Source organism: Solanum pennellii, chromosome 8, assembly GCF_001406875.1.
Source record: "Solanum pennellii chromosome 8, SPENNV200".
NCBI classification, from domain to species: domain Eukaryota; kingdom Viridiplantae; phylum Streptophyta; class Magnoliopsida; order Solanales; family Solanaceae; genus Solanum; species Solanum pennellii.
Genome location: NC_028644.1, coordinates 44,042,422 through 44,049,998, shown reverse-complemented (window position 1 = coordinate 44,049,998; position 7,577 = coordinate 44,042,422). Strand labels below are relative to the sequence as shown.

General features: G+C 35.3%; 1 pseudogene; it reads left to right on the top strand.

The window, feature by feature from the left end:
- The first annotated feature begins 211 nt into the window (after positions 1–211).
- Positions 212–5,430, top strand: LOC107027635 (annotated as a pseudogene).
- The last annotated feature ends 2,147 nt before the right edge of the window (positions 5,431–7,577 follow it).

Sequence of the window (7,577 nt, the reverse complement as noted above, 5' to 3'; positions counted from 1 at the left end):
CTTTTACTTTTCTTGAAAAGAAAATATAATATTCTTTCATATTTGGTTTATTCTTTTCTTTAAGGAAAATGTTTTGGAGTAAGAAAAAGTTTTCGACTAGCTAGTTCTTTTCTAATAGGAATGGTTTTAGGACTCTATAAATATAGACTAGTTTATTCTAACACAAAGTAACAATAGATTCCACGACGTAGTCCTTTAGATACTTTAAGTCATGGGGAGATTTCTTCTCTCTACAGTTTCAATGTTTTTCTTCATATTTGTTTTGGTATAATAGTATTTTTACTTTTAGCATAATTTTTTGCTATCTGATTTATCAATAATATGATTTGCAATTTGTAAGCTTCCGCATGATGCCCTAATCAACCCATTCATATCCCCAACAGGAGTCTCTTATACGCGTTGCAAAGAGAGAAAAGGGTGTCAAGTTACACTTTACCCCGATGCAAACATTTCAGAAGATGATATCACAAATTATCTCAAATCACAAGGACTTTTCGAACATCAAAGATATTGGGAAAATATTTTTGATGCAATCAACAATGCAAAGCATATCATTTATATAGCCGGATGGTCAATGTATACGAAAATTACCTTGATAAAAAATCCAAAAATGTTAAAGGTAGGCGAAATTACTCTCGGAGAGATCCCGAAATTAAAGCAAGTGAAGGAGTTAATGTCCTATTGCTAGTTTGGGATGATATAACTTCAGATGAGGTACTAAAAAGAGATGGAATAATGTCAACTCATGATCAAGAAACCAAAAATTATGTTAACAACACATATGTTCACTATTGTTTATGTCCGCGTAATGCTGATAGTGAAAATGCAGTGATTCAGGGGTTTCAAGTTGGTGTAATGTTTAGTCATCATCAAATGACGATCGTTGTAGACACTGAAATTCCAGGAGGGATGTCACATAAAAGGATGATAGAAAGTTTTCTTGGTGGTATTAATCTTTGGGATGGTCGATGTGATACTCGTGATCATTCATTATTCAGGACATTGGAAACCATACATAGGCAAGATTTCTATCAGCACAACTTTCAAGACACTTCAATTGCAAAAGGTGGTCCAAAAGAACCTTGGCATTACATTCATTGTAGGTTAGAAGGGACCATTGCGTGGGATGTCTTGTGTAATTTTGAGCAAACGTGGAGGAAGCAGATTGGAAATAGATTTATCTACTCAATGAATGAGTTTGATAAGTTTATTATTCATCCAATGTAAGTCACAACATCAAGGGATAGAGAAACTTGGAATGTTCAAATATTCCGATTTATTGATGGTGGGGTTGTTACTAACTTCCCTGTAAATCCCGAAGAAGCATATGATGTAGGCCTTTTTACTTGAATAGAAAACGTCATTGATCACAGTATCCCTGATGCATACATTAGTGCTATTCGTCGAGCCAAGATTTTCATTTACATTGCAAACCAATACTTTATTGAAAGTTGCTATAGTTGGACTTGCAAAATGATATCAAGCTCGAGAACATCGGAGCTTTGCATCTTATCCCAAAGGAGATCTCACTCAAGATTCTGAGCAAGATTCAACCAGAAGAGAGATTTGCAGTCTACATTGTTATTCCAATGTGGCCAAAAGGTATATCGAAAAGTGATTATGTTCATGTAATTCTAGATTTGCAAAAAAGGAAAGTAGAAATGATGTATACAGACACATGCAATTTCTTGAGGTCGAGGGAAATACTATTGTTGGTCCTAGAGAGTACTTGACATTTTTCTTTCTTGGAAATCGTGAAGTCAAAAAGCCTGGAGAATACAAATGTTTCAACCCTAAAAATGAAGTAGGAATAGCTAGATCTCCAAACGTGTTTTAGAAGTTGGTAACTTGTTAAAATGATGGGAAATTACTTTTAAAAGTTTAGTTAAAAGAGTTTAAAGGTCAAATGTCAAGGGACAACAATGACGTTTGGAAACTAGTTTTTTGAGTTAATGTGTTCTAAGAGGTGTATTGTTGTCTCGAGCTTTGTTTAAGAGAGTTTAATGATTAAACTTCAAGGAACGTGTTAGACTTTATGTTAAAAGACCCTTTTTCATGTTGGTTTAGGGTGCTTGGTATTGTGCAAAACCAAGAAAAGAAGGGCCTTATCCAAAAGGCCAAGGCTTCCAACCTTGGCTAAACACTACCTTAGGGCTCCACGGACCACTTCACGAACAATGGTCTTGACCACATCTCGTGAAGAATGTCGTGAAGGTGCCTTGGTGTCACGTGATGCAAGGAACTTTTGCCAAGCCACTGCCCCAACTTTCAAGAGCTCTTCACAACCAGTGGTCTTGACCACGACTCGTGAAGGAGGTCATGAAGGTGGATTAACCTTGTAGGGCTTGGAAAGGAAAAGTTTGTCACTGCCTCAAGGACCAGAGGCACCACCACGAGCCATGGTGCCCCTTCACAGCCCATCCAAGTGGGCATGGTCTCTAGCGGGGGCTGACCAAGTTGAGGGTTTTTTGAGTAATTTTAATGAAGTATTTTAATTGGTGGGATTGATTTTAAAAGGTTTATATGGTATATTTAACTAATTTTCAGTCTTAAAACCTTCCTTTAACTCATTATTTTCAGAACCCCTAACCAAAACCTCAAAAGTTATTCTCTCTCTCAATATTTTTCTCAAGCACAAGGAAGAACAAGAGGTGGGAAGATAAGGTTTCAAATTCAAGGCTTTCTTCATCAAATTTCTTGGGCAAAGTTCCAAAATAGCTTCCAAGTTTCCAAAGTTAATGAAAAAACCCCAATTCTTACTCAAACTCATGGTTCTTGCATCAAATGATTTCAAATGATTTAATAGGATTATATCACTGTTTATTTGATGTTTTAAGGTGGAAAACTCCACGAACCTATTATTTCACTAAATTCCTAAATTTTGCTTATGAAGTAGGTTTGATGATTATGATTGGAGATTCATAAAATTTTGCTTAGATTTAATTGTGTTAATGATTTCTATTATTATCTATACCTACTTATGATGAGTTATTGTAGACTTGAGTAAGTTTGATTATGGCTTGGGCGAAGGGTAGGTTGACCTAATTCTCTTGCTATATTGGATTGTTCTTGTATGTTTTGATCCACTTATTGTGGAGATATTTAATAATTGTGTATGTATTGTGCTCACGGCCTTGAAGGCATTATAGGGTGAGTTATGTTAAGGTATATGCGAAGGTGAAATATGAACATGTTCATGTTGCCTCAAGGAGATCTTTCATACAGTGTTATTATATTGTGATTAATGTATATCCTCTCTTACTGCTCATATGTGTTGATGGTAGAATAAGAAGTGGTCTCTTTATTGTGATGTTTGATCTTAATTGGGTAAACTTCGATACCTCTTCTTAATACATGAAAACTTCTTGAGTATGATCTCTTGGAATTGGTTGACGTAGTTGCCTCTCCTTGATGTATGAAAGCTGTTGAATATGATCTCTTGAAGTGGTAGGCTTAGGCATCCTTTTCAGGAGTAATGAATGAATGAATGTCTAGAATTGGTAGACCTAGTATTGGTACCTTTATATGAATAACTAATGAGACCTCTAGGCTATGTCTTGAACTCGTAGACCTAAGCATGGTGCCCTTCATGGTAGAATTTTTATGGGTTGGTAGATCTAAAATTGGTGCTCTTTCTAATACATACATGTGGATGAACTACTCTATGGAAACCAAGGCTAGCACCGAGTGGATATGGTTAAGATGGTGTCTCTTTCCGAAGAAAAGGCTAGAGTCTAATAAACATATTTGGATATTCCCTAGGCCATTTTCCAACATAGGTTGTGTATTAGTTCTAACCATGGCAAGTAGAGCACTCTCCACGGTATAGGGTCTTATGAAACCGGATTCCTTGTCTAGAAAGCATGGTTTATGTTGGTTAACGCCTATACCCATCATGCGGGATGTGCACTCTAGTTACTTGATAGGGTTTAGAACGTGTATGTAGTAGTATGAGAGGCTATCTACACATGACATAAGTAGGCTTAGAAGGTTCTAAAGTGAGTTCTCTAAGTCCTAAGTTGCTGCTATGTGAAAGTCCTCTAAATGCATGAATGTGTCCTTAAATGTCTCTAAGAAGGAAATGTTGAGCTAGTAGCTTACATTGATAGAATGAGTTGCCTAGCATGTTAAAGTTGGAATAGAAGAGAACTTATCTATTGTAAACTTGAGGAACATCCAAGCGTGGTTTGAAGAGGTAGTATGGGTTGCCCCTCCATGTCTTACTTATTTGGGTCTTAGAATAACTTTAGGTGGAGAGTCTAAGATGATGAAATGGCCTATGTGACAAATATGTATATGAGTTGAATATTTTTAATAGTTGAACATGTCTATAATGTGGGTATATGGATGGGGCTTATAATGTGTCTCTTATACATGTGTTTATGGATTTTTTTAAATAAAAAATGGCATGAAAACATATATCTCAAATTAATGTCTTTTTATGCATGCTTTTGCGTGGTCATCATACTTAGTACTTAATTGCGATAACCCCATTCTTTTCTTTACTACAAGTGTAGGTGTTTGCAAGTGAAGTGCCCTCTAAAGTGAAGCTTGGGACTAGAGTTTGTCTAAAGACTTTTGGAATGTCCTTATATGTCGAGGACATAGATTCTATGTTCTAGTTTCTTTTGTTAAGACTTTGTAATAGACTTGTAGTATTCTTTTTTATTAAGGGTTGTGTCTCTAGTATGTTTCTTTGAAATTGGATCTAAGTTGTCTATGTGAGACTAGTATTTCTTTCGCAAGTAAATATTTCTAAATTTTGATGACTTTCAAGTCTTATGATTTTGGGTTAATGGTTTTAATTTTGCACTATTTTTATAGCCTATGTGATGAATGAATGCTAAGAACTTGTATAAGACCTCTTCGAGGTCGAGTACGTCGTGTTGCAACTTGGGGGTACTCTCGGGTCGTGACAACAAACCTCATCAGAAACAAGTTTTTGATACTAATTATGCAAAAGGACAAGAATTCAGGTGCTTTATTATTTACGTTCATTAAAAATCATGATCAGTAAGTAAACAATTTCATGTTTTTTCTTACTTTCCTTTTTAATTTCTTTCACAAAGAACGTCTCTTCCTTTTTTATTACAACTCTTCAATTCTAAATTTCGAGGACATGTTTATGTGTGTACATTCTACACATCCTTAGCTTAAGACTACAAAATTCAAAAGTCTTCTTTGCTTAAACTCTTTGTCAAATCAGAAACTGGACAAACAAATAGAAACACGAAGTACCAATTTTTGCTCTATTGATCATCTTGATCAAACTAATGTTTGCTTCTTTTGTTCTTTCTTGATGTTGATGACGAATACATTATAATTGAATCTGCTAACATCAATCAAAGGTCAATGGATCGTGTAAGAGACTGTGAGATTGCTATGGTTGGCTACCAACCATGTTATCTTGCATTTAATCAACCACATTGAGGAATGTGAAAGAGATTACTATTGATAAATATGAAAATACAAATTTATATAGTCCTTCAATGTCAGTTGTTGTGTCAATGCCACCTTCTTTTGAAGTTCAAGTTATAACAAACCAAGAAGGAAAAATAGTGGAAACACATATAATGTGATAGTAGAGAAAGACCAATCAATGAGGAAAATTGGGCCTAAGTTTTAAGCTTATGAATTGGAAAAATTTGAAGTGATCTTGAAGGTTTCAAGGATAAAATTCAAGACAAGGAAGACATTCTACCTGACCAACAATGGTTATTTTTGCTGGGAAGCAGCTTAAGAGAGAAAAAATGAATGCCAAATCAAAATGGACCAAGAATTTAGTTAAAGATTAGAATACTCAAATTCAAGACAAGGAAGATATCTCACCTGACTGGGGATGTTGAAAGCTTCTACTATTCGGGTCCGCCCCTAACACCCACTTGGCTATGTGTAACAAAGAGATTTATTCGACAGTTATTCAAACATTCCGCCAGAATTGTTCTTTGTTTGACCTTAGCAGAAATATTTAAAACACTCAACAAATGACATAGTCACCATTCCTTTTATTTTTATTGGGGGGGAGGGGACAAGACAAATTATCTATTATAACAAGTGTTTTTGTAAGTAAACATATCATTTACCAAGTAAATGTTACAAATTAGAAAAACAAGCAGGTGTGGACATGCGCTCCAACCTTGCTAAGCGTACCAGTCATATCAATCTGACTATATTGTAAGGGTAATTATTCAAATCACATAATCTAGTTGCCACTTTAGGATGCCTTCTTCCTCTCCCATGAATCTCCCGGGTGACATGTCTTATTATTGATCTTGTTGGCTGTTGTTTCTGTTGGAAGATCCTGCTATTACGTTCCATCCATAGTTTGTATACTATGCTAGCCATTGCCATTCCATACACAAGAGTTGTACTACTCTTTCCTTTCACTGTATTTCAGTTGTCCAATTCATGCTCTTCCTTTTAATCCCTTGCTAGTTAAGTATGTTGTTCCATACCTTTGCAACATATGCACATCGAAAAAAGATGTGATCAAGAACTTCATTATCCTTCTGACAAGGAGGGCATGTTTGAGACTGAATCATACCCCATTTGGCCAATCCATCTTTTGTTTCAAGTTTGCCTTTTACCGCAGGATATAATATGAATATCCATTTAGGATCCCCAATGTTAATCCATACTATTGATGTCCAGACTACCTTTTCTATTGTACCCCTCATCTGCATATACACTATGTTCAGAGAGTACACTACCATGTTTCTTGTACAAGCTTCTCTGATCCCAGCAATCAAAGCTTTTTTGATGTTTCAATATTGCCAATCCACACCAATCTTCTACACATATTCTCCACTATTTGAATAATCTTTTAATGCAGAGCAAACACTTGTGTCCAGAACATTTAAGTTTCATACAAAACACTATTTATAAGTTGAGCTCTACTTGCATAAGATAAAAATTTAGTTGTCCAGCTTGTTTTCCTACCTATCGTCTTGTCCAACAAAGGCTTGCATTGTACCATGGATAATCTTTTTGTACTCAAAGTACTCCAAGATATCTAAAATGCAGGTCCCTTTAACAAATTGCAGTTCCTGCACTATCTCCTCTTGTTGGTGTTGTTTTACTCCTCCAAAATATACACTACTCTTTTATACATTTGCTATCAGGCCTGAAGATTTGGAGAACATCATAAAACATTGAATAAGGCATTTCATTGATTTCAAATCTCCTGTGCAAAATATCAATATATCATCAACAAAACTCAATTGCACTATCCTCTGCTTCTTGCATATGGGATGATAGTGGAAATTAGGATTAGACTGCAGAGTTTTCAAAATTCTTCTCAAATAGTCCATAGCTAGTAGTAAGGAGAATGTTAGGAATCTGCTTTTGAACTGCAGTAAATTTAATTTTACTTCTTATGTTTTAAGTAAGACTTAGTCAATTAGTTGTTGGTCATGCTTTCCTATTATTTAGGAGTTGTTTAGTGACTGCTAGGTCATGTGTTATTAATTTTATTTTTCATTCTAGGCTTTTATATATCTAATCTGAAGCATTAATAAAAAAGCTCCTCTTCTGCTTCAATTCTATTCTCTTCCGTCTTTATATTTTAGGTGCAGACT